Below are 27,861 nucleotides of genomic sequence, written 5' to 3' on the forward strand. Positions count from 1 at the left end.
AGAGCCAACTTCTAAATGTGTTCTCAGCGTGTATCACTTATATTTTGAATTTTTCAAAGGTTGAATTGCATTTAGTTTTAGACTCGCATGTATTTTTAAGGTTTATATAAAGACCAAAATTTAAAGAGAATTGGGTGACATTCTTAAGTGATGATATTCATATAATTTTGGCAAAATGGAAACTTAAGATATTAGTTAATTATTTATCTTGAAATCTGAACTTAAATCTGAAAAATTATAAACACTTTGAAATGAGAAGTCAAGGCCAAATCACAATTATATTTCTAAATCATTTGATAGGTCAAAACTCCAAATGTTGTGGAGGAAAAGGACATTTGCAATCTTGATGACCTGAGTCTGATCCCTGGAACTCACTGTGGAGGGAGAAAATGACTCTCAAAAGCTGTCTGTGCACACACACATACATACACATGTACACATGCACACACACACACGATGATGATGATGATTATACTGGCTATTTAAAGTCTTTCAAGTTAAAGTCAGGTTTTATGTTCCTTGTTATCAGAGATATTTCTTTTAATTGGTGCAGAGGGAGAAGGAGTCTGTTGCCCTCTTTTAAAAGACTAACTGCTGCCAGGCAGTGGTGGCGCTCACCTTTAATCCCAGCACTCGGGAGGCAGAGGCAGGCGGATCTCTGTGAGCTCGAGGCCAGCCTGGTCTACAGAGCGAGTGCCAGGACAGGCTCCAAAGCTACAGAGAAACCCTGTCTAGTAAAACCAAAAAAATAAAATAAATAAAATAAAACAAAAACAAAAAACACTAACTGACAAATAACTAAACTGCAGAGTTTTTTTTTTTTTTAAAAAATCGAAAGAAAAGACACAGGATAATGAAGATAAACAGTCTTTTCTGAAAATAGCATTTTGTCCTTTAAAAATGCTAGTCCCTTCTAGTGAGAGTCCACACACAGCCTATCCAGTATCCAGCAAATACACAAGACGCAGCAGGAGAGAGCCCAGCTGCAAACATAGAAAACTGTCAGTATAGACTGGAGTAAAGCCAAGTGTTCAAGCAGTCAGGTTCCAGAATACCATGGAGATTAAACCATTTGAACAAAATGGAAGTGGAAGAGCTGTTCAGGTGAGGGTGGAGAAAGGAGCGCTAACTCCTGGTATTATTACATTAGGAGGAGATGGGCTTGCCACTGGCAAAAGCTGAAAGGGAAGAGTCAGCTCCCAGATAGATTTTGGGTGTTGAAACCTGTAATGTGCTGTTGGTACTAGTAAATGCATACAGGAAACCTTTGCCAGTCATGAGTTCAGAAGCAGGCTTGTGGGAAGGAGCAGATGGGGGTTACCCTCAGGAGAGCTCATGAGTTCAGAAGCAGGTTTGTGGGAAGGAGCAGATGGGGGTTACCCTCAAGAGAGCTTTGTTAGGAGAGAGACATGAACATGGGCAGCAATGAGGGCCTTGACATAAGTAAGCGTTAGGAGCGAGGAGAAGCATCATGCCCGCAGTAGCATGAGGGGGCCTTGCAGGGAGAGAGCCTTTCCTTCAAAATCCTAAGAGGGGCTGCATCAGGAGTGATGTCATGTATAGACTACAGGGGTCCTGAGTGAGAGAGCCTTCAAATCCCCAGATGTCAGGACAGGTAGAACAGCATGGCCAGGCAGCCATTTTGGAGCCTTGAAAACCAGAGCACAAAGGGGCTTTCTGACCATTACAGGTTTCCAGAGTGGGTGGGCAACCTTATGCCGCGAGCCCAGCCTGCAAGACTCCTGGCGTGGAGGCAAGCACCAGGTGGGGCCGTAGTCAAAAGTTGCCTTTGTCCTAGGCAGCAGAGAGGATGCTGGGCCTGTTTTTCTTGAGTTACAGAAGTTCCTGTCCTCCTTTGTCCTAAGGGACAGACTGTGGGTGGCAGTGCCTGATTTCTGGGAGAGAGAGGCAGCTGGAGGGTCTGTTACATAACATATTGCATCTATCCTAAGAACATTCTTCTTACAAACATGAATAATATTATGCTCATTAGTCTAATAAGTGAGACTTTGGTCCTTTGAGAAGAATACTGGTTTTATCTTGATTATTTTACCAAGAACATTCAGGAGACAAGCGTTAATAGGCTTAGGTGCTTGAGGATGAACCCTTTCTATAACAGAACAGACTAAAAATTAGCAAGTAAATAAAAATAAACACATATAAAAGGTGCTTTGCCCACCACGATGGCAAAGCCTTTCCTTTGCATATGTTCTATACAGTGTGAACGCATCCTTTGCATACACCATATACAGCATGAATTCATCCTTTGCATACACTGTGTACAGTGTAAACTCATCCTTTGCATACGTTGTATACAATGTGAACTCATCCTTTGCATACAATGTATACAGTGTGAGCTCATCCTTTGCATACACCGTATACAGTGTGAACTCATCCTTTGCATACGTTGTATACAGTGAACACATCCTTTGCATATGTTGTATACAGTATGAACTCAATCTTTGCATACAATGTATACAGTGTGAACTCATCCTTTGCATACACCATATGCAATATGAACTCATTCTTTGCATACATTGTATATTGTGTCAACTCACCCTTTGCATACACCGTATACTGTGTGAACTAATCCTTTGTATACACTGTATACTGTGTGAACTCATCCTTTGCGTATACCATATGCAGTGTGATTTCATCCTTTGAGTACAATATGCAGTGTGATTTCATCTTTTGCATACACCATATGCAGTGTGAACTCATCCTTTGCGTACACCATATGCAGTGTGATTTCATCCTTTGCATACACTGTATGCAGCAGGAACTCATCCTTTGCGTATACCATATGCAGTGTGATTTCATCCTTTGCATACACTGTATGCAGCATGAACTCATCCTTTGCGTACACCATATGCAGTGTGAACTCATCCTTTGCATACACTGTATGCAGCATGAACTCATTCTTTGCGTACACTGTATGCAGCATGAACTCATCCTTTGCGTATACCATATGCAGTGTGATTTCATCCTTTGCATACACCGTATGCAGCATGAACTCATCCTTTGTGTACACCATATGCAGTGTGAACTCATCCTTTGCATACACTGTTATACAGTGTGAACTCATGCCTCTCATCAGTGCTCTGAGTTCCCGGGAGAGACAGACATCAATGCTATCTCCATTTCCCTTCCCACATTATGGTTCCACTCGCTGAAAGAGTCTCATCCCCTTTCTGTGGTTGCCTGCAGATCCTCGCTGCCAGCATCACCTGCTTCTCTAGCTTTGAGCTCTAGATAAAAGAACATTAATTTCACTCTTTCTCTTTCTGTCTCTTGGGTGCTGACAGGGAACATTCTTGCTCTCTCTGATGAGCCTACTCCCTCCACGTGCGTCACATAGGCATCTACCTTTGAACCTGATATTGCTCTTCCAAATTTCTACAAAACAGTCTTTGAACTTCCTTCTTGGTCCATTTCCAAATCTCCTATCAATGAGCTAAGAGTCTTCAAAAGGAAACTAATTCCTGGTAACACACTTAGATATTATCATACCCATTTTTAAATCCTGTAACATTATTTACAGCAAAATGTGTTATCTACTAGTAATTACCCCAGTAACAAAATTAGCTCATTTCAACATTGGCAAAATATATGTGTATTTCATGTGGATCAATGCCCAGAAATTCTAAATAAATTTTACATTTTAAGTTTGCTAGTAAAAAGCAGTTTAGATATTTTTCTGACCATTTAGTAAAATCATATAGTAACTCTTGTTAACTAAGTAAGGTCTTAGTTTATCGCTTTTTGGTAAGACTTAAAGGTGTAGCTTTTATTTGTTATGTACAGAGCAAACTAGCATGGATCCTCAATGTTATTGTTTATAGGGATTTTTTTTCTTCTGTATTTTTTTTGTAAAAAGGAAATGAGCAATGTTTTTTGACAAACATATATCCACCATTTTTATATTATAGCTTTAATGAAATCTCATATTTATCACTTGTATATTAAGAATATTCCTAAAGAGAAAACCATAGCAATAATCTAATAAAATATTTTTTTCTCCTTGCCTCATTTTCCAGAATATTTGTGAAAACACCAAGCACCAACATTCCTGTAAATGGAAGTTTCTGTTCTGCCCAGTCCCACAGTCATTCAGTGAAGAAACACATGGAGGCTTATGTTAATTATAAACTGTTTGAACAGTTAATTCAGGCTCATTATTAACTAGCTCTTACAATTTAAATTAACCTATAATTCTTGTCTATGTTTAGCCAGATGGCTTGGTAACTTTTCTCAGTGAGCCATTCTCATCTTGCTTCCTCTGCATCTGGCTGGCGACTGACTCTGCCTTTCCCCTTCCCACAATTCTCCTAGTCTGGTTGCCCTGCCTGTATTTCCTGCCTGGCTACTGGCCAATCAGTGTTATTAGACCAATACGAGTGACAAATCTTTACAGTATACGAGAGCACTATCCCACGGCACATTTCTTTAGCAATGACACTCACAACTGGTACTCCAAGTAGTTAGCATTTTACACATGAAGTAAAGTTCAGCATTCTTTTTAGTCTCAAATTCAAAATTTCCTAATTTTTGCATCATTATTACCTCTTTAAAGGAAGAAGCAAACAGGCAGAAATAGAAAAGTAAAGGCTCCTCTAAACACTCATATTAGTTTATGCACATACTCAAACAGGGCAGATCTGTGTATCAGGCTGGATTCTCTAGAGAACAGAACTGTTAGGATGAGTTAATTAAATAATTTTAGCTTACATTTAATGACAACAGCTAGTAGCAAAATGTGTCTCACATTCTAGAGGCTGAGAATCTAGTAGTTGCTGGGTTCTTGAGGCTAGGGACCCTGGCCGTTGGAGGAGTCCCACAGTGGTGGTCTCACATCGGAGAGGCTGACAGCCTGGTAGCTGCGTAGTTCATGAGGCGGAGCACCTCGCCACATCCATTCTAGCGCAGGAAACCTGGAAGGTTCCTGGTGAGCCACTGCTGGTCTGTAGTCAGTGACAGAAGCCTGGAAACACTGGCTGTGATATCAGTGAAGGAATCATTGTCAGTGGCAACAGAGTAAATCACCTCGGTGGAGAGAGGGAAGTCAGGTGAGCAAAATGCAAGTTATCCTCCATCTGATGGTCCTTTTTATTCTCACTGCTAATGGAAGGTGCCTTTTCTACCTGAAGAGGAGAGCTTTACATGTGAATGGACTTGGAGCTGATTGAAGCATTGTGTGGCTTCCAGAAGCCAGTGTCCAGTCTTGACAGGGGACCCACAGGCTTCATCTCTCATCCAGGTCGCAGTGTTGAGGATGGAGAAGCCATGCCAGTATACTGTGGACCATGAGAAAAAGAATGTCTAATCATTGAATTTAAGGTAAACGTCACTGAAAATGGTTCTGTCTTCCGATAAATTCTCTTGGCTGGAAAACTCCTTTTTGAGAGGAAGGATATAGAAGAGACTGGTAAAATCCTTTAGGTAGAGCTTCCAACTCTGAGCCAAATCAAAGCCAGTGCCATTATAATGAAGAAGACTGTAAGGATGGTGAGCATCACCCCAGTGGTGGCATTCTGTGTCAAACCTCTCACTGGGGCCAGTGAATAACAATCCCTGCCGGCATTTTATATGCAGTAGTGAAATGAATAGATTTATAATCGTAATATGCTTGCTATTTGGCTATTGTTTTGGTTTTAATACTCAACTATAGTAAGCGCTCTGACTTTACCATGTCTATACGCTGATTGCCATGTGTCAGAAGACCAATACCTGTAAAATGGCTTTAAAAGCTCCCCAGTAAACTCACCAAGACCAGCTGGCCTGGGTCTGGAAAAGCCTGGGATAAAACCGGACTCTCTGAACATAGCGGACAATGAGGACTACTGAGAACTCAAGAACAATGGCAATGGGTTTCTGATCCTACTGCACGTACTGGCTTTGTGGGAGCCTAGGCAGTTTGGATGCTCAACTTACTAGACCTGGATGGAGGTGGGGGGTTCCTTGGACTTCCCACAGGACAGGGAACCCTGATTGCTTTTCGGGCTGAGCGGGGGGGGGGGGACTTAATTGGGGGAGGGGGAGGGAAATGGGAGGCGGTGGCTGGGAAGAGACGGAAATCTTTAATAAATAAATAAATTTAAAAAAAAAATAAAAGCTCCCCAGTGTCTGTTAGTTACACTGTGTCCTGACTCAGGTGTGCGTGAAGAGAATCTTAGGCTGATGCTCGAGATGCATGTGTTGACTTCATTTTATGACTCTTTGTTGTTAAGCTGTGAAATGAAAAGTCTTATTTAGCTGGTAATCAGAAAAAAATTAAGTAGAAGTATGTCAGTCTGGTTATATGACGAGGATTCATGGTGACGCCTCAGCTGTTGCTTGAAGGTGGCGTAATACAATTTACATAGAAATGAGACCTTCCTCAAGAAGTTTGTCAGCATAGGCTGTTGCTTAAGTGCTTGTATTTCTAGAATGCATTCCCTCTGTGGTACCATCTTCTCTCTCTCTGTCTCTCTCTTTCTGTCTCTCTCTCACACACGCACGCGCGAGCACACACACACAAACACAGACACACACGTTGGCCAGTTCTGCTACCTTCTTTTCCCCCTCTCTTTGAACTACAATAAGCCTTTGAATAGCAAATTCCAAAGCCAAGTAACTTAAAAATCAGAGGGAAGGGACCTGTATGTGGAGAGGTGATTTGTGTTCTAACCCAGATACGTCACTACTCACTTTAAACCCTTTGCGGAGTAAGTGCAATTTAATGCTGGTAGCACAGCAAATCGTAGGCAGCTTTAATTGTATGTATAAGGTTACATGTGTTCGTGTGCTTAGATCTGGATACCAGAATTTAAGCAGTCATTGAAATGTATGTCCAATCATCTCCTAATAAACTGATTCAAAAGCCCCCAAAACTGAGGCAGAAATTGTAGTCACAATTTCTAGTGAACTCATGTTCAAAGAAATGCAAGTGGCCAGAGGGATTTTTTTAACTTAGTTATTTTCAGGAGTTCTGTGGCAAAGATTGGTTTTGCCCCATTGATGTTGTAAGAAACAGCCTTACGTTTGTGAGGGACTAATTAGCTCTAACTCTCCCGAGGGGTCATGGTCACAGGAGCAGGAAAGACTTAATATTTTTCATCATTACACACAAACACCCTTTTTTTCTGTCTCGAATGAACTGTCTAGAGAACTCGGTGGCTCAGACATAGGCTCACACCTCTCCTTGCCACACAGCAGATGTCTAAACAGTTGAGCAGAATTACAACTTTGCCTTCCTAATTGGCAAGGAATGTCTTACAAATAGCCAAATCGTTCCACACAAGAACCCCAGCAGTTCAACTGAGCCCCAAACAGACAGGAAGGCAGAGCCTGAGTCACACTGCTGGGGAGGAATCACCACCAGCCAGACTTTCTGAAGAATTCAAAACAAATTCCAGATCCTCGTTTATCTGCTCACCAGATAGAGATGTAAAAAGCAGCCGACGCCGGCTAAAGTGGGGAGATAAACTGCCCCCAAGTAAGGTGATTCGGCAGCTGCTTGAAATGTTTTGCTTTCATATCCACCCAGGGTCTGCTTGTTGCAGGTGGCAGACACCCCAAAATGCATCTTATCTTCCATCAGGGTTGCCAAGATTGTTAGAGTTATTAAGGGTCAAAGGTGGGGTCCTGAGAGCCCCAATAAACTAAGTCCAACTGCCTGTCCTTAGTAAGCCAATTCAACAAATTAGTATAGTAAAAAATACAAAAAAAATTAAAAGGAATTATTTAATATGACCACACTAGGAAGAGGGACAAAGAGGGCCCTTTCCTGACGAGTCCATTTTCAAGGTCCTCATGTGAGGTTAAGGTTTAAGGGCCAGAGGACCACACAGCTAAGCCATCCTGGCCATGGTGCAAGATCCATCATTGTCTCCATTCCAGTCTCTTCTGTAAGATGACCTGAGAATTACCAGCATGTGACATCTCTTTTCCAGAGACAAGCTCTCCCTGTGGCTGGCACAAGGCTTCAGTCTTTTCTTCTCCCAGAAGAGATTCTTGGAGGGAGATCCCAGCCCACTAAGGTCTTCTGTTCACAATCTGATAGCCAAAAGGAGGGACCCAAGTGTCTTCATGCCTGCCAGGCTACAGGCTGCAAAGCAGCCTTGCTCCAAACAGGTTACAGAGGTTTGGACAGATGTTATCCAAAGGCCCATGTATTGAAGGTTTGGTCCCCACCCAGCCTGTGTCACTGTTGGGTGTAGTGGGACATTTGAAGATTTGGACCAGCAGGGGAAAATCGGGTCTTTAAGTGGGACTCTAGCCCCCTCCTCTCCTTGCCTTGTTTCCCAGCTTTGTTCTGCCACTCATACCTGCCACGATGTGCGGTAGACCTGAAGCCACAGGCCTGGCAGATTGTGGACGGAAACTGAGGTGAGACTGATTGTGGACAGAAACCTTGGAAGCTATGAAGTGAAACAACCCTCTGCCACTGCCATCAGTCACCTCTGGTGTTTGAGATCGTGTTGGGGAACTGCCTAGCAGAGCAGGAATGCAGCCCAGGGCACACACACCCCACATGAAGACACCGTGGCTTTGTGGACTAGGAAATGCCCTCTCTCAGGACACATGGACCTGGGGTCTGTCTGGCCATGCTCAGGAGGAAGGCGGCCCTGGAACTAATCCTCCCCAAACCCAGTTCTGTACCACTTGGTGGAGGAAGCTCTGCAGATTGGGTGTTGGCCTGGGGTGGTGGTGGCTCAGATGCCTGTTTCGGCACCGATTGTGTGTGTGAAGGATGGCCTGAGGTATCACAGCCTGTAGGAAGGTGGCCCTGGGTCTCCAGAAGAGGGTAAAGAAGTACAAGAATAGCTCTGTTTGGCCTGAGCTGGCTCCGATGTGAAATATCAGTTATTGACTGCACTCAACCCTCCTCCCAGGTGGCTGCCCTGCGATCTCTTCATCCAGTCCCGCAGAGCTGGTTGCAATAGCAGGAGGCCATAGGACTTAAGTGTGGCATGAGGCTGCTCTTTCCCACTCCGCAGCTGGCTGGGTTTCAGCAAGTTCCTGAGCCCCCAGTGCCTTCGTTTCCCCCTTCTATACATTTTCATATTTGGCAGAGGAGTCTACTAGATACCTGTCTGCATCCATGAGGGACACATCCATGACAGACTCGTTCGAGCTGTGCCTGTCCTCTGTTGTGTCCCCACATGAACGGAAACAAGGCTGTGTTGTGAGGTGCCTCCAGATAGGAGCTCCATCTTGAAATTCTCCTCCCTCCAGTGACAAAGCTTCACACTGTCACAAGGAACTGCAAGTCATCAACTACATTCTCGGCCAACTTCAGCCATTCTGTTTTGGGTCAGAAGAGTCATGAGCTGGGTTTGCCATTTGCTGAACACAGTCTGGTCATGCAGGTGTCTCTTGTCCCCCTGCACAGACTTAGTTCCTATGTTCCTAAGTAGTGTTTTTCCTTCAGCAACCCCGAGAAGGTGCTATATTCAGTTCTACCCCTTTGGGGTCTACCCATAGTAGGGTATCTGGCTGTGGTGAAGAGACAGGCTCTTTTGTACTGATGTTGTAACAGTGTGACAGCGTGCTCACATGGCATCTGTAGACTGAGAGCTAGAAGAAGGAAGCATGGCCGTGATGGGGGCATCTGAGGCAAGAACTTCCCAGCCATGGAAATGGCTGTAGGAGTGAATAGTTCATGAAGTGTATATGTGAGGGCCTTAGAGCATGGTGGGAATGACTCAGCTCTTCCCATAAACCCCTGGGGGTGGATCAAAATGGAAGTTCTGAGGCCACGTTCCAGTGGAGCCCGGGAGTCTGCATTCTGACAGGCTCTGTGGTGATGCTGACCTGGGAATCATGCTGGGTGCAATGGGTTTTGAGAAGGGGAGAAGGCCAGCCTAAAGGGAAGCAGCTACAAAGAGCAGAGCTGTGTCCCAAGGCTCTCTCAGTGTCAAGATGTTCCAGCCTGGGTAGTCTGTGGGAATGGTGTCCCAGGGAGTGGCCTCCAGCTTATTTTCTTCCCCCACCGCTGCTGCAGGCACTGCAGCTTCTTTGCATCTCAGGAAGACAGTGCGTATGCTCTGACTTCTATCTATCTATCTATTTATTATTTATTTATTTATTTATTTATTTATTTATTTATTTAAAATTTCTGTCTCTTCCCCGCCACCGCCTCCCATTTCCCTCCCCCTCCCCCAATCAAGTCCCCCTTCCCTCGTCAGCCCAAAGAGCAATCAGGGTTCCCTGCCCTGTGGGAAGTCCAAGGACCACCCACCTCCATCCAGGTCTAAAAAGAGGAACATGGGATGTACTCACTCATATTTGGTTTCTAGCCATAAATAAAGGACATTGAGCCTATAATTAGTGATCCTAGAGAAGCTAAATAAGAAGGAGAACCCAAAGAAAAACATATAGGCATCCTCCTGAATATTAACCTTCATCAGGCGATGAAAAGAGACAGAGACAGAGACCCACATTGGAGCACTGGACAGAAATCTCAAGGTCCAAATCAGGTGCTCTGACTTCTTCCACTCGCCAGAGTCCACTGAGGACCAGAGACAGACTTGTGTATGTGATGAAGCCCCAGGGCCCTGAGAGGTACTAGGAAGGCCAGAATTGTGGCTGCTGCCTTTTATTTTCTGTGAAAGACGATCCTGTCCAACCACAGGAGCCCGCTCGGTAGCTGTCCTAGCCCTTGCTGTGGCTCAGCGTTCTTGGCTGGTTCTGCTCAGGAGGTCGAGGCCTTTCCTCCTGGTGCTCAGAGCAGGCAGTGTGGGGCAGACGGGTGCAGAGAGGTGGCAGCAGGTGAAATCCGGGTAATTCCGGGAAACTGTGGTGGGCCAAGGATGCCAGGCAAATGCCTCAGCTTACCTGAGCTGGCCCTCTTTATCCTAGGCCAGCATCGCTCTGGCTGTGAACATCGAAGCCCACAGCTATTGCCCCGCCTCGCCCGTTTCTAGATTAACTGCAGGAGTTCCTCTCGTTCACACTGCTTTCACCTTAATAGCAGGATTAGCTGTGCCCTTCTGCCCAAGTGTTGGCTTTCAGGTTGTTTCGCTGGCCCTGGAAGGACCTTCTCGGGGGCAGCACCTAGCAGGCCGTGCTTAGGGCAAGCCCAGGACTCTATGCTCAGGGTGTCTGACCACAGAACCAGACCCAGCAGCTTCGTCTTCTGGGGAAACCTTTATGTCTGTCAGACTCTGGCTTCTCTGGACAAAGCTGACCAAACAGCTTCAGGCACCTGAGTAACAGCCTCTTTGTGTCTAGAGCTGTGTATTCCTTCTCTTGACTGCTGTGCTTTACTCTCTGAAGGTCAGAATTTATTCCTGGAAAACAGACATCATGGTAGTTACCCCTTGAGGCCCCTTGTTGCTATTCAACATCCCTAGTTTCAGAAGACTCTTGAGACCCAGTGAATGGCCTCCATGACTTGTGAGATCCGGTAGAGGACCAGGGCCCCTGTGGAGGAAGGCCCACAGTGCTGGAGTCTTCTTATGCTGCAGCTGCTACTGTTGGTCCCAGCATCTCTTGTGAGCCTTTCCTCCTGGGAGCCAGACCTGCTAGTGGAGACCAGTAACCCTCAGTTGCTACCGACCCTGTCCCTACAGAAGTTTCCCTGCTCCCTCAAATGACGAATGAGAAGCCTGGGGATGTCTTCCATACAAACAAGGGTTCTGCAGGTTCTGGGCAGGCACACTGTAGGGATGGTGGGAACAGACACCATAAAACTAAATGTTTGGTTTCCTGGAAGTGGTCCTAGCCCCTGCTTTACCTGAGCATCTCATATTAAAGGGTCATGCTGATCAGAGAGTTCTGATTCCAGCCACTGGTTCTGGGGGTCTGGTCAGTTGAGGCCCAGCCAGTGTTTCCTGACACCTTCGTGATTAATGGTTTATCTGGGGACTCAGCTTCTCTGGTCCTCTGACAGGTCCATTGTTGCTGTACCACCTTCCCCTCTCCTTCACACCACAAGCTCAGCTGAGCCTCAAAGCAGGCACTGGAGAACTGTCTACTTAGGATACATTGGCAAGGATTGTCCCCGTGCAACCTGTGGCCTGGAAGAAGCATCTACTGCTTTCCTTTGAGGCTCTTAGGTGACGTGTATGGAATGTCCTGACTGCCAGCCAGGGCTCAGTCTTACCGTGTAGCTATCTGCTACTTTCTTGCCTGTCCTGCTGTGCAGGGATGGATGGTAGTGGGTAAGTGGGGCGTAGGAGCCCTGGCGGAGAAGGAGAGCACAGTCTTGCTTGAGGTTTCCTTGACTTTAAGGAAGGACCTCGCCTCCCCTGCCCAGCAATCGTGCTAACAGCTCTATAGTTGCCCTCAGATGAAACTCCATAGCCTCACAACTCTGCATTGCGCATGTCTGCTGCAGCTGTGCTTAGCAGCAGCCTCTGGATCAGCCTGTGCCGGTTATCTATACTGTGGAATCCCTTGCAGATACCCAAGGAGCAAGTCACGAATCTGCTCACACATCACAGGGACATCATGTGATGCAAGGAGCCACAGACCCTATGACTGTATTTCTGGGACACACAAAACAAAAAAAGGGTAGCAGCCCCAGGCTAGGGACTAGAGCAGGGACAGACCTGGTTATTCCAGGGATTTTTCAAGGGGTGGACAAGTCCATTCCCTGTCTTGGCAGTGTGTATAAGACTGCATTTATTTGTCAGAATCCTTAGACCCTGTGTATCAAAGATACATTTGCTGGGCGTGGTGGTGAATTCCCGTAGTTACAGCACTCAGAGAAGGATCAAGAGTTAGAGACCAGCCTGGGCTGTATTGCAAGGCTCTGTGTTAAAAAACTGAATTTTGTCTCGATAAATCTGACCTTAAGTTTGAAAATAACACAAAACATTGTCCTCAAAAATCTGCCTACCTTTCTTCAGAAAAGAAAAAACAAAAAACAAAGTAAGCCTGCAGTTAAAAAACAAAGTCAGCCTGTAAGCCGGTTGGCAGTAGGCTCCACCGGCTTGATGGTGGTGAATATGTGACTGCCCTTTGATTCCCGTGACAGGCCGCTTAGGGCCAGGGCCTGGCTGCTTATCAGGGCAACCACTCCATTGTTCACCAGATACTTGCAAGTTTCCTTTCCCAAGGCAGGCTGAAGTCCATGTCAATATTGACTGTAGAGGCCACCGGGTTTCACCATATTTGGTTAACAGTGGGAGAGTCATCACTAGGATAGTTTCCAGTGGCTTTGCACGGGTGGGCTGTGTTTTATTTAGAGTAAAGAGAAAAATCTAAACGAGCTCTTCTGAACTCAAGGTCACTGTGCTAGAAAAGCACAGGTGCAGATGAAGCTCTGTGCAAACCATTCGCTCTCTCCTTTCCTGTTCAGTGGGTTAAGCAGGAATCTTAAAAAAAAAAAATGTGCTTGAGAGCTGGAGAGAGAGCCCAGTTTGTAAAGTACTCGCCATGCAATCATAAGGACCGAGTCAGATCCCCAGCAGTGAGATGGTAGGAATGGTAGAGCACATTTGTAATCCTAGCTCTAGAGAGGCAGAGAAAGGCTCGTTGGCCACCGGGACTCACTGATCACACAGCTTATGCTTACCAGTGAGCTCTAGGCTAGTTCTCAATAGACAAAGGTGGACAGTGTCCGAGGATCTCCAAATGCATGCATGTATATGTGCATATATATTTGCCCCACATACACACACAGTATGTTGACGGGTGTCAGTAGGCCTGTGGCCTCCATGGTGCACAGTCCTTTGGAGGAGTTGAGAAACACTGATGGAGTGGTGTGGTCCCTCAGCCATTCATTTTCCAGCATCCCACATCTACCTTTGTAGGAGCTGAGGGACCTCAGGGCCAATGGTGCCCTCTTGCAGAAAGAAAATGGGCTAGGAGTTAGGATTAGCCAGATTATGGGTACCAGGAACCAATCTGTTCTCCTTCAGAGGGATTTTTAAAAGTTTTTAAATTAGTTTTAAATTTGTGTATATGGGGGTTATGTCTGCTTTCATATTTATGCACCACTTGCATGCCTTGGAGGCCAGAAGAAGATGTTGGATCCCATGGAACTGGAATTATGTCAGTTGTAAGATGCCATGTAGGTCCTGGGGATTGAACCCAGGTCTTCTAGAAGAGCAGCCAGTGTTCCTAACCACTGAGTCATCTTTCTAGTGCCCTGAGGGCTTCTTGAGACAGCCAGCTGCTCCCTGACTCCTCCTGCCTGGCTCTTTCCTGGAGGTGGCAGCTTGGACAGAAAGATGAAGTCCTCCCTCAGTACAGCTCTGTAACTTTCTTCCAGGTCTGCAGACGTCCCCCAAGCCACCTGAAGGTTACTTTTCTTGTACCCATGTTAACCCTGTGCGAGCTATTCACATCTCAGATTTCCTTCCTAGAGGAGGCTTAGGAAAGGTCTGGCAGCTGCCTGCAGTCCCCACCTGTAGGTCAGGTGCCTGGGCTGACAGATACCTCTGTAACTATCTGCTTGTCTGCCTTGCCAGCCCCCACAGCAGAGCTGTAGGTCCCAGGGTCTCAGGAGCCAAGACCTGCCTCTGACTTTCTTCTTTCATCTCTCCCTCATGTCATCTTTCCCCAGCACCCCATCCCTGCTCTGGTTTGCTTCTTGTTGCTGTGATAAAAACACAACTTGGGGAAGAGAAGGCTTATTTCAGCTTCCTGTCCGTCACTGAGGGAGGTCATGGCAAGAACTCAGGTAGAAACTGGAGAAATGAGGCTGAGCATCTTGCTCACTGGCCTGTGCTGAACTAGCTTTCTTCTTATTCTGCTCAGATCCCCCCCCCCCCACCCGTGATGGTGTTGCCCACAGTGGGCTGTGCCCTTCTGTGCCAATCATTAAACAAGACAACTCTTTGAAGACATGGATACAGGGCAATCTGATTAGGATGATTACTCAACTGAGGTCCCCCCTTTTCATGTGACTCTGGGTTTTGTCAACCTTACAAAAATACTAACCCATATATCTCCTGCCCCAAAAAGACAAACACCAAAGCCAACGACAGAGAGAGCCATGACTGATGGACAGCTGAGTAGTTTACGCAGTGTTCCTGCCCAAGGCTGGTGCTGGGACCAGGGTTAGCTGTGGAGAGGCAGATGAATCCATGGGTTGGCAGCTTCAGGGTGCAAACTCTTCAGCTTTGGAGGGTTCCCAGGAGGACAGTCTGCATGGTTGGAGTAATGCGAGGGGCCTCAGGATCTCAAAGCTCATGGGCGCTGGCTGGTGGGAGAGAACACAGGCTCATGAATTCTTTCTTCTAATAGGTCCTCTACAAGAGGGCCAATGGTGCCCGTGGAGCTCCTGGTGGGGTGTGATAGTATCCTCCGCCGCTCCAGAAGGAAGATCCAGCAGCACCTAGATGGCTTTTGAAACTTAAGGGTGGTCTTTTGCAAGGCCTGAGTTTGTTGGGTAACCAAGGACAGAGCCTGAGGTCAGTCGGGAAAAGGTGCTCATTGCCTATGCTCACTCACCCCCAGCTCTGGCTCGCTGGGTTCAAGAAGACTTCTAGGACCCTGGGTGATGCCCGAGTACAGCCTGTGCTGAAGGCTGGAGGACAGTGCTCCTGGGGACTGAGTCTGTGTGGACCCTCCCTATCACAGCAGGAGCCAGGCAGGTCAGGCCAACCTCAGAAGGGCTGTAACTGGGACCAGACCCTGGGGCTGATGCACTTGCTTACTGCCTTTGAACAAGTCCCTTTGTGAAACACGCTGCTATCCCTTGTGGGGATGGACTCAACAGAATATTCATGCGTGCTTTATACTAAGTATAGTGACAATGTGGGCCTCATGGCCACTGTTACCACCTCACCAGGTCTCCTGCCACAGATAAAGATGGTGCTGGGGGCTGTGGTCACACGGAACAGAGTGCAGAAGTGGGGGGATCATCACCATTTCTATCTGTGTATGTAGTTGTGTGTGTGTGTGCGCGCACTCTCCACTTTAGTTTTGAGAGCAGGTTTTGCACTGAACCTGGAGCTCACTGATTTGACAATACTAGCTGACCAGCAAATTCGGGGATCTTCATGTCTCCCCCTTTCACAGCTGGGATTACAGGTGCACACAGCCACACTCAGTCAAACTCAGGTCCTCCTGTTTGCATGGCAAGCGCTTTACAAACCGAGCAATGTCTTCTGCTAGGGCTGTGAGCACACCCAGCCCCTCAAGTCTCCATGAGTATTTTTGTGAGATCCTGCCACCCCTTTTAGCTGCCCTTCATCTGCTTTCTGTCACTAGACAACACTTTACACTTTCAGAAAGGTTTCTTTATAGATGCAATTATCCAGGATGTTTTCAACCCAGTTTCTTTTACTGTGTGGTGGTGTGTGATGGTCATTTTTGTATGTTTCACTTGTTCCTATTGCACAGTACTGTCGTGTGTGCACACACACTTCATGCTGTCCCTGGTTCCTACTGCACAGTACTGTCGTGTGTGCACACACGCTTCATGCTGTCCCTGGTTCCTACTGCACAGTACTGTCGTGTGTGCACACACACTTCATGCTGTCCCTGGTTCCTACTGCACAGTACTATTGTGTGTGCACACACACTTCATGCTGTCCCTGGTTCCTACTGCACAGCAGTATTGTGTGTGCACACACACTTCATGCTGTCCCTGGTTCCTACTGCACAGTACTATTGTGTGTGCACACATGCTTCATGCTGTCACTGGTTCTAAATTCCCGAGCCTCCAGGAGGAATTTGATGAAGACATCCCATTTAGGACTGAGTTCTCTAGAGTCTACCACACTCTCTACATTGCCCAGGTGTGGCTCTCTGTGTTAATTCCCATCTACAGGAAAAAGGAGCTTCTTTGATGTGGGTTGAGCAAGGCGCTGATCTATGGGCATGGCAGTATGCCATTAGGAGTTGTTTTATTGCTGTGTTCCTTTAGTAGAATAATAGTATTAGGTTTCCCCTAGGCCTGTGGCCTTAGTAGTCTCAGGTTCTTGGCTACTTCATCAATGTTAGGCATGGATTCCAACTTGTGGACTGGGCCTTAAATCCAATCAGAAAGTGGTTGGTTACTCCCACAGCATTGCGCCACTGTTGTGCTGGCGTATCTTGCAGGCAGGCCACTTTATAGATTTCAAGGTTTGTAGCTGGGAGACATTGATGATTATCTTTTCTTCTGGTAGCATGCAAGGTACCTTCCAGTACCGTGAATCGCTAGTCAGCAGGGGTGAGGTTTCTAGTTGGGCACCAGATCATCTTCTCTGCATTTGATGGCATATGTCAGTGTTGTCTTCATAGGTCCTTACCATCAGCTTGTGGAAAATGACCAATAGCCTTGGCAGTAGTCTGTGATGTTTGGAGGTTTCCTTGGGCCCCTTCGGCCATTAACTCAACAAGATGTAACCCGTTGCTGGCACTGAAGGTTTTACTTGATGGCGTAAGATGTCTTGTTGGAGCAGCATCACCCCTGTTATTTGGCGATGCCATTTAGATTCTTCCCACATGTAGACATTTTAGGATGCGTTTACAGCAGGTTTCCATATGGTTTCATGTTAGCTATCCCTGCTTATTGTCTCTCTTCCACCCCTCCCTATTTAAGCCTCCTAGCCTAGTCCCTCCTTTGTCTAAGAACACATTCTATCTCCCCTCCTTGGGAGATCCTCTCCTCTCTCCTTGTCCCGTACTAGGTGCCTAACCTCTGTGGTTATTTACATTGTAGCACACATACTGAAGGCTGAAAAGCTAACCTCCACATAGAAGAGAAATTAGATATTTGTCTTTTGGGATCTGGGCTACCTCAGTATGATTTTTTTCTAGCTTTGTTCATTTACCTGAAAATTTCGTGATTTCATTTTTTTAACAGCTGAGTGATAACTCCATTGTGTAAATGTATCATATTTTGTTTATCCATTCACCCATTGATGGACCTGTAGGCTGTTTCTAATTTTTGGCTATTATGAATAGAGCAGCAATGAATATGGCTGAACTTGTGTCTCTGTAGTAGGGTGTTGAGTCCTTTGGCTATGTGCCCAAGAGGGGTACAGCTGGATCTTGTGGGTGGATCTATTCCCAACTCCCTAAGGAACTGCCACACTGATTTCTATAGTGGCTGTACAAGTTTACACTCCCATCAGCAATGGATGAGTGTTCCCCTTTCCCCACATCCTTGCCAGCATGAGCTGTCATCTGTTTTATTAATCTTGGCCAATCTGACTGGTATTAGATGAAATCTCAAAGTAGTTTTAATTTGCAGTTTCCTGATGACTGGGGGTGTTGAACATTTTAAAAAAGAGTTTTTCAGCCCTTTGTGTTTCATCTTTTGAGAACTCTCTGCTTAGTTCTGCGTCATATTTTTAGAGTGGGTTTTTTGTTTTCTTAGTGTTCTGCTTCTTTAACTCTTTATAAATTTTAGATATGAACCCTCCCTTTATCGGATATGTAATTGGTAAAGATCTTTCTCCATTCTATAGGTTGTGCTTTGCCCCAGTGATGGTGTCCTTTGCCATACAGAAGCCTTTCAGTTTCATGAGGTCCCATTTGTTAATTGATGCTCTTAGTGCCTGTGCTGTCGGTGCCCTTTCAGAGAGGCTTTCCCTGGGCCGTGAGTTCGAACCACATTCTTCTCTGTCAGATTCAGGGCACCTGGCCTGAAGCTGAGGTCCTTGATCCCTTTGGAGTTTAGTTTGGTGAAGGATGATAAGTAAGGGCCTATTTGCATTCTTCTGCATGCAGCCAGCAGTTTCTTTATTGTTTTTCTTTAGTTGCTAGCACTTTTAGAATCATCGGGAGAAACAATCCCGTAACTCAAAATCATGATGCTTTATATCACTGTTGTCCCATTAAGAATGTTATAGTTTATGTCTCATCCTCAGATATGTCATTATTTTGAGTTAAATGTGTAGAAGGTGCAAGGCAGGGTTCTGCTTTGTTCTTTGTGTGTGGCTTGTTGGCGGTGGTGTGTGCTGTCAGCAGCCTGAGGAGCCCCTCCCCTCAGGGACCTCCACTCAGGTAAAGCTGAGTTCTTGATCACCACAGAAAGGAATTTTAGGATGAGCAAAGTTAGTGAGCTTATTAAGTAGAGATAAGAGAAAACACATTTTTCATGTGTAGAGAGAAGTGGGAGAGAGGGAGGGGGAGTTATTTATTTGGTAAAAAGACATTCTATATTCAGGACAGGGTGTCGGTTCTCAGAACTGGGTATCACTTGGTGTCTTCACAATGACTATGTAGAGGCTGGAACGGTAGCTTAGTGGTTAAGAGCACTGGCTGCTCTTCTGGAGGACCTGGTTTGAGTCCTAGCACCCACGTAGGAGGTCACAACAGCCTATAACTGTAGCCCCAGGTGATCCAGTACCCTCTTCTGGCTTCCCAGGCACACACATGGTGCATGGAGGTAAAAATACATACAAAAATAAAAATATAAAAAGTCTTTTAAAACATAAAAAATCTTTTAGAAAGTGAGCTAGTAACTTTTTTCTTAAAATAATTGTATATAAGATTCTATGCCTTTTAAAGTCACATTGCTTAAAAGGTGTAATTTACAACAAGGTTGAAAGAGTAAACAAAATTTAAGTCAAAATGCATGAGCAGGTTTACCTATTTTTTATTTTATGTTATAGAATCTCCTCTTGTAAATACAGCTGTGAGGTGGCTTTGGTGGCACACTGATTATTTTCAAGATGGGAGAGACAGACGTGCTGGCGTAGACTCAGTGCCGTGACACTCGGCCAAGATGAGCACAATTGCTATTTCTAGCAACCTGGTTTGAGGTGTCTTGGAAAACAGTGTCTCTGTTGGCCTCATTAACTATGTTGAGGATTCTTGACTCTCAGCCAGTAGGAAGCTCAAATAGATCCCAGGCTGAAGGGCTTCATTGTCTTCCCGTGGCCCCTTAGCTCTCCCCGACTTCCTTCCTGCCTCAGCACTTTGTTGAAGGGATTACTCTCTCCCTGTTTGTTTGGTTTGGTGCCTGGTGGGGAAGCAGTTGATGGGTATATGAGAGTTTTTCTGGATTCTGTATGTTTGTTTTTGTGCTAGCACCATGACATCCGTGTTGATGGCTGTCACTGGTAACAAGTTTGAAATCAGGACCTGTATATGTTCTCCAAGTCCTCTTTCTCAAGATTGTGTTGGCTATTCGGATGCCCTACCATATGAATGGTTTATATTATTAATTTCTACAAAGAAACCAGCTGAGATTCTTCTGTGCACCCTTTTAAAAGAACACTATATGCTGGAGTGTTCCGACAATGATTGTGTAGGCATCTCCCTCCCACTTGTCAGCGGAGTCATTCTCAAGGGTGGGGCCGCCCATCCCTTCCTGGTGTACTCGGGAGTGAGCTCTGTTTTCATGGGATGCTACAGACAGTTCTGTTGCCAAAATTAGAATCCAGATAATCTGCCGGACTTCTTTAGGGTTTTCCCTCCTGCTCGCTCTCTCTCTCTCTCTCTCTCTCTCTCTCTCTCTCTCTCTCTCTCTCACACACACACACACACACACACACACCTGTGTGTGGGGGCAGTGTCTCCCCGCATTACAGGACCATAGCAGGTCTGCCTCCCTTGCCTTTTCCTGCAACTCCTTGGGTAGAAAGTGAACTCAAGCTGTGGGCTGACTGGAAATGGCAGCCAGTACTAGATTAGCTAGGGCTTTGTGCCCTGGTTGCCAAGTGTGACTGAGACCCTGTCCAGGCCGCCCATTGCACAAGTGACTCTGCACAGTGGAGGAGCCTGGCTCCCCAATCAGTTTGGTGGAAGCAGAGGATAATTTCATCAGAGGTTCCAGCTGGGTTCCATGACAGTAGCTTGTAGAGGATTCAAAGTTCCAAGGCGGAAAATATCCCCTGGCAAGACAAAGATGGGCCTCAGAAAGGAACTAGTCTGTTAGTACCTGAATGACAGGCGGTACTGAGTGTTGGGAATCATGACTGAGAGCAGGGCCACATCAGGCTGAAAGCAGCAAGGGGGTGTGTCGGATAGGGAGGCCTGGGTGAGACCTTGCTTTCTGGCTCATGAGAGTGATGAAGGGCTCTGGTGGGTGCTGCTGAGCTCCTACGCCACACCACCCAGGCAGAGTGAGGAGTGATGGTCCAGACCCTGCCAGGGTATGTGCTGTTGTACAGCGGCTGGCTGAATGCACAGGTGTGTTCCAGCATCTGTCCTGGGCTAGGAAACATGGACATATGGGGTAAGCTTTCTCATGCTTCTGTTCCAGTCTCTCTACGACTATTGGGACAAGGGACACTCGGTGGCCTTGGCAGCCTCAGCTGTGCCTACAACTCCTCTGGGCCAGAGGTGTCCCAAATCCAACCCCTGCTCTAGAACCCTGAGCATCTGGTGAAAGAATGGGTAGTGGAACACTAGGTCCCCCATTGGGAGTCTGGGTTTCTCTGGAGCCTGCCTTGGGGTGAGGGAGGCAGGAGCCACGGGTCCTCTGGAATGTCTCCTCTTACCTGTTGTCATCTTCATGTCATCTTGCTCCATGTAGGGAAAAACTGCGCCCTTACTCTCAGAGACCAAAATGAAACAAATGACACCTCCCCCAGCGAGCGTCATGCTCCCAACAGAACTCCAAGAATTTCAGGTGCAGTGATTCCTTGTTCCTCACAGTGACTGAGGCAGATTGTTAGTAGTTCCATCTTACAGAAAGGGAAGCTACAGCAGAGAGACAATGAATCACCTGTCAAGGCAGTGTGAGAGGAGCTGGTTCTGGAGCCCGGAAGCTTGTGCTCCCCATACCCACGTTCTGCTGTGCACCGTCTAGATGCCTAGCAGCTAGTTCTCCAGTGAACACAGGGAACCCGTCTCTTTTCCAATGGAGCACTTAGAATATTCATCTTGGGGCCGGAGAGGTTAAGTTAAGACCACTTGCTGTTCTTCCGGAGGACCCAACTGCTGTTACCAGCACCCACATCAGGTGGCTTCAGCAACCTGGTACTCTAGTTCCAGGGGCGCCAACTCTCTCTTCTGGCCATTCACACACGTCACACCTCACCTACCCACATCCACAAAGGAAAATTAAGACTGAACCTTAAATTAAGAAAATTTACCCTCACTAGCCACTCCTTCCACAGTTTCTTGGAGCTGTGAAGAGTAAGCAAGAGGAGGTTCCAGAAAATAATCTCGTCCCCAGAAGAGGAGGTTTCCAGAAAACAATCTCGTCCCCAGAAGCAGCACTGCTGGCTTTGTAGCTCTCGCTGGGTTGGAAGAGCCAGCCCACTCTCATTAGTCAATTCTGCTGTGCCCAGTGGCTCCCTGCGGGAGAAGCCCGCGCTGGGGTTTTCAGTAATGAGACACATTTGGCTTTAATCACACTCACGGCATAAAAATAAGAGCGGCATTGCTGCTTTTGTTTCCTTTTCAAAGCACCTTACTGTCTGCCAGTTGCTGACCTATAACAGACCCCAGGTAAATGGTGGCTGTGTGGGCGGAATGATACACGAATATAAATGGTGGATGTATAGGTAGGTGGAGAGATGGATGCTTGGGGGTGCAAATGCATGGTTGGCTGGATGGATGCGTGGGTGGGTATGGATGGACCGCAGGTGGATGGGCAGGGTCTGTGGTAGATGAATAGAGTGGATGAGTGGTGTCGTGGGAGGATATTTCCTGTAGCCTTCTTGAGCTGGAGACTGACTCTGTGCTCTGGGTTGTGAGCACTGCAAGTCCACTCACCTGCAGGCCCTGGCCTTCTTTGGTCCTACCCCCGACAGAGCTGTCAGCATCCCTGGGAGAGGGCACTGGAAGACATGATTCTCTATGATGGCAGAATGAATAGAAGCATCTATTTCCCAGGCACTTGCCTGGTTCTGAGCTAAGCATGTTTATAGGTCTGGAATCCCTCAGGAACTATGATTGTGCAGTTATTTTAGCAGAGGAAATGGCCCAAGGTCACCTCGCTTGTAAGGACTGACTTTACACACCAGGCATGGGGCTCACACCTTAATCCCAGCAAGGAAGCAGAGGTAGGCGGATCTCTGAGTTTGAGGCCAGCTCGGTCTACAGAGTGAGTAGGACAGCCAAAGCTATGTAATGAGACCATGTCTGTCTGTCTGTCTGTCTGTCTGTCTCTCTCTCTCTCTCTCTCTCTCTATCTATCTATCTATCTATATATATATATATATATTGACTCCATGATCCGAGCATGCTGGAAATCAACAGCAGAAACAGCATTTCTTTGCTTGCACTGGTGCCTCCTGAGGCCGTTTCCTACATCCAACATCCTAGCGTCTGTGTGGCAGGGACAGGTCCCCATGGGCGTCTGAAAGTTCCTGGCTTTGACATCATACATTCGCACTGCATAGGATCATCACGAAGACAGTTTTCTTTCCTGTGGGCACTGACCAGGGCTGCATACTTCACGGGGTTTGGCAACAGATCGGGTTCACATATGAGGCCTGCTGGAGGCTGTGTGGGCTTCTGGCATGCATGAACAACAGCAGAGGCTGATGGGGCTTCATAAAGGCTGGCCACAGTGGTCCTATCAGAGAGATTTTTCATCACGGAGTGTTAATAGAAAATTCAGAATGCTTGATTGTTGGATAAAATATGCTTCATCTTTTTTTCTTCTTGGCAATGCCAAGAAATAGGACCCAGCACCTTGTACATGGTAGGCAAGCACTCTACCACTGAGCCACACCCCAGCTCCAGTCCTAAATGTATGTTTTTAGTGCTTTGAATTTGACCAAAACTCACCATGAGCTACTAGTTAAGACCCCTGTCTGAGGCCAGTGGTGTAGTGCCTGGTAACACCAAGAGCAGAGTCCTGGAAACTTCAGTGAGGGTCATCCCTTCTGGCTAAAATGGCAAGTGTGTGCCTCCGCTATGGCCAGGCTGGCATCATTACCATGGCCAGAACACCTTCCTGACCTGAGCAGGACCAGGAAGAAAGAGGATGGTGTCCCTGCTCATGTAGCTATAGACCCAGGGAAGATACAGCATTCATACCCCCTGGGAGAGATAGTGTGCCAGAATGTTCCTGTCCATCACCTGGTCTGACTCTCCCACCGTACAGGGAGGTAGCTGAGTCAGCATGGTAGCAGACTGATGACCGCCACGTCCCCGGGTGAATGATCTCACGAGTGCTAATGGGCTGCTTCTGAAGTGCCCACAGGATTTCCTGTGTCAGCGGCTGTCACTGCAGCCCTGGCTCCTTGCCTCTTGGATGAAGTGTCTAGTTCAGCATCCAGCAAAAGGACTGCAGAACGGAGTCACCCTGGGATCCGGGAGTCCGACTTGATTGCTCAAATGAACAGATTTTTGATCCAAGTGATGGGGTTATTAGTGGTACCTTTTTTCCATTTTCTATGAGGCCCGTGGTGCTATTTTGTTCAAACAGTACATCCTCACTTGCTCTCTCACAGGCTAAGCGACAGATGGGGCTGGCAGTGTGAGGGAGGCCCTGGTGTGACAGTGCTCAAGGGTCCCTCCTGTTTCCAGAACACCGAAGGCTGGAAACAGCAGAGCTTGGGTGTCAGGGACCCAGGGCTTTCCTGGGCTTTCCTGGGCTCAGTTTACTTGACTACAGGGTGGCTTCCCTCCTGCTGCCTGAGAGTATTCTTGTAGTGTGAGCTTCAGCAGGCCTGCCATGAACCCTTGGTTGTTTAGAGGTGCATACTGAAGGGCTTCATTAAGCCAGGAGGAAAGATCAGCCTTCAGGGGATGAGGGAGGGCCTGCAGGGTCCATGTCATTGGCTGTCAGTCTCAATCTCTCATCTGACCCTACAGGCAAGGTCCAAAAGGATGTGGCTTCTAACAACTTCCTGGAGTACCTTGTCCATACAGTGAAGCATCCATCCCCAAGTGCACAGCTTCCCCAGCCTTGACAGATGTCACCACGGTGTCATCATCAGAACCCTTCCATTCCCCTTGGCTTCTTCCTAGGCCATTCCCAATGCCTTGTTCACTGGTTCCATTCAACCAATATTGGGATTCCTCCTCTTCTTCCTTCTTTCCCTCCCCTCCTCAGGGAAGTCCCCCAAACTGTGACTCTCCATCCAGGATCTTTGCCTGATGCAGGTTATGGGAGGGTCCCTTAGGGACAGAGATATGTTGTTGTGTGACCCCATATGTCCTGAGACTTTTATATATGAGGATATTATCAACTGGGAGAAGAAATATCAGTGACCCAGAGATGGGTAGCCCAGTGACCGCATGTGTGCTGGCTTGTCTTATGTCAGCTTGACACAAGCTAGAGTTATCTTAGAGGGGGAGCCTCAGTTGGGAAAATGCCTCTATAAGATCTGGCTGTAGGGGATTTTCTTATTAGTGAGTGACGGGGGAAGACCCAGTCCATTGTGGGTAGGACCACCCTGGACTGATAGCCCTCGGTTCTATAAGAAAGCAAGCTTAGTAAGCCTTGATGAGCAAGCCAGTAAGCAGCTCTCCTCCATGGCCTCTGCATCAGATCCTGCCTCCAGGTTCCTGCCCTGCTTGAGTTCCTGCCCTTGCTACTTTGGATGATGGAGGAACTGTTACATGGAGTGAAATAAAAACCCTTTCCTTCCCCGCTGACTTTTGATCCTGGTGTATCATCACAGCAAAAGTAATGCTAATTAAGACAACAGCAGGGACGCAGTGCAGACGCGAACTTATATTTTTTGATGGTCCAAGCTTGAAACAGTGAAGCCCACACTGAGAGCAGATTGTCCCACTACAGCTTAATCAAAAGACCCATTATATAGTATCGGTAGGAGGAGATGGGCAGGCGCCAAGGCAAGAATTCACCTAATAATCTGAAAAACAACATGAAAACATCAGAACCCAATGATCTTACAACAGAAGGACTTGAACACCCTAGCACAGAAGAAGTGGAAAAAATTGACTTTATGAAAGCAATAGAGTCCCTTAAGCAACATGTAAAAAAAATGCCCTTATAGAAATGGATAAGAAGTATAAGACAACAGCAGACATGCTGATTAGGCTTTTGGATAGAGAGACTTCTAGGCTGGGGTCTAAGGGGAAGTCTCTATTTGTGGGTAGGAATTTCCCATGTATTTGGCTAGTTTTGAGACCAGGAAGAACAATGACTCCACAGCACTGATGTTTTACTAGTAGTGTCACTAACAATATTAGCGCTAACGAGGGTTACCAACCCTCTGCCCATCCAGAAGTTCCCTTAGCCGACCTCAGAAAGCTAAAAGAATTCTCATTTGATCCTTGTGATTCCTTAGAAGAAGGATAACACATGGTAACACATGACCATTAAAAAAAAAAGACGTGAGTGCTCACTGCCAGCATTATTCAAAACAGCCCAAATGACAGTTCCCTGATGCCCACCATCCTGTGACCGGGAAGGTAACTGGAGTCCACGTACCTGCTGTGGGTCTGTGTGAAGTGTTGGAATGGCAAGTCTCTGGAGATGGAGAGCAGACTGGTGGGCCCTGGGGGTGGGGAAGGAAGGTGGGGTGGGTAGAGGCTATTCTGCCGGGCGATGGAAAGACCTGGAAGAGGGCACAGTTGTTGTGGCACAACTGAAAAACCCTTTTGAATTTCGTTCCAAACAGGAACACATGAAGTGGTCCCAAAGCGTATGCTGAAGTGGCTTTAGGCCATAGGCATTTGGGTCATGGAGCCCCAAGGCCCTCCTTCCTTCTTCCTCCTAAGAGAGAACCCAGCATCCATCCCATGGGGCTGAAGTGAAGGGTACCTTCCACAAACGTCTAAGGGCTGTTTTCCTTCCAAGAGAACTGGCAACTGCACCGAGAACTGGTGAAGGAGAAGGCCTGGGAGAGAGCCCCTCCCCCTCCTTCCCTTATGTGGACTCTGAGGATAGCGTCTCCAGGGATGCCAGACATGGAGATTCAGTGGCCCTAAGCCAATTAATTCATCAGTACCTGGAGCTGGTGAGCCCTTCCCCACTAATCAGCTTCCCCAAATGGCAGGCCAGTTTGGGAAATCAGCTGGGCATCAGACAGCGACTGTAGGGCAAGATGGTGACAGATGCAGTGACTGGCCCTTGTGTGCTGTGCCCCAGAATGGCGGGACTGAAAGAGTGCAGTTGCTATGAGACATGGTTCAGTCTCTCCTCAGCAAATTAAAATTACTGGCAGTGTCAGCAGTGTGGGGGCTTTGGAACCCCCAATGGATATACGCTTCTTATGGCGGCGGTCTGGTCTGGGCAAGGCGTAGTAAATTGAAACTATCACAAATCATAAATAAAAAATTTCTCTGGGGGCTTGTGAGTTGACTCAGCAAGTTAAGGGGCTTGCTGCCAAGTCTGGTGACCTGAATTTGATCCCTAGAGCCCACATGGTAGAAGGAATGAACAGTAGTCCTCTGACTTCCACATGAATTCCATGGTTCTTGTGGATGCATGCATGCCTGCCTGCCTGTGTGCTTGCCTGCCTGTGCGCATGCATGTATGTGTGTGTGCATGCATGTGTGTGTGTGTACAGGTTTCCATACCTATACACGAACATAGTAGTAAATGTAAAAACAAAAACAGACGAAAACCCCCAGTGAATGCATTTAACACATCTAACCAAATAAGTATTTGAGCTCAGCCACTCTTGCTATAACAGGCCGAGCTTGGCAGAAGCACAACCTATTTTACGATAAATTGTTGACTAACTCATGTCATTTATTGACTAAGTGTAGCCCCCCCCCCACCAGATTCTGCCTGCATAACCCACTGTAGAGGAGCAGCCAATTCCTGATGACCTTTGGAGCTATACCTCAGACACTGGTCAGCACTGTGAGCCGATTCGATCACATGCCACTACTCTGGGAAGAACGAAATTCACATTTAGAGTGTGGGCTCTACTGAAAACATTTTGTACCATTCTAAAACTGAACAAGTTCCAAGTTGAGTTGAGGGCCATCCATACACATATACACGGACACGGGGATGGATGCTCGGACACACACATGCATGTGCACAGACACATGGACATGCACATGTGCACACACATACATGTGCACACACATATTCACATTCAGGACATGGGAGGGTGGATAGCTCACTCTCATCATTAGGCATCCAGAGTGTATGTT

At 46.9% G+C, this 27,861-nt stretch overlaps 1 protein-coding gene across 2 annotated transcripts in view; it reads left to right on the forward strand.

Annotated features, from left to right (window-relative positions):
- Pemt (phosphatidylethanolamine N-methyltransferase) overlaps nucleotides 1–27,861 on the forward strand; it is a 77,160-nt gene that overhangs the window by 34,197 nt on the left and 15,102 nt on the right. The gene's annotated exons all lie outside the window — the stretch shown is intronic.

This window comes from Microtus oregoni, unplaced genomic scaffold (assembly GCF_018167655.1).
Source record: "Microtus oregoni isolate MIOR12 unplaced genomic scaffold, Mior012 000015F_ref0000493, whole genome shotgun sequence".
NCBI lineage: Eukaryota > Metazoa > Chordata > Mammalia > Rodentia > Cricetidae > Microtus > Microtus oregoni.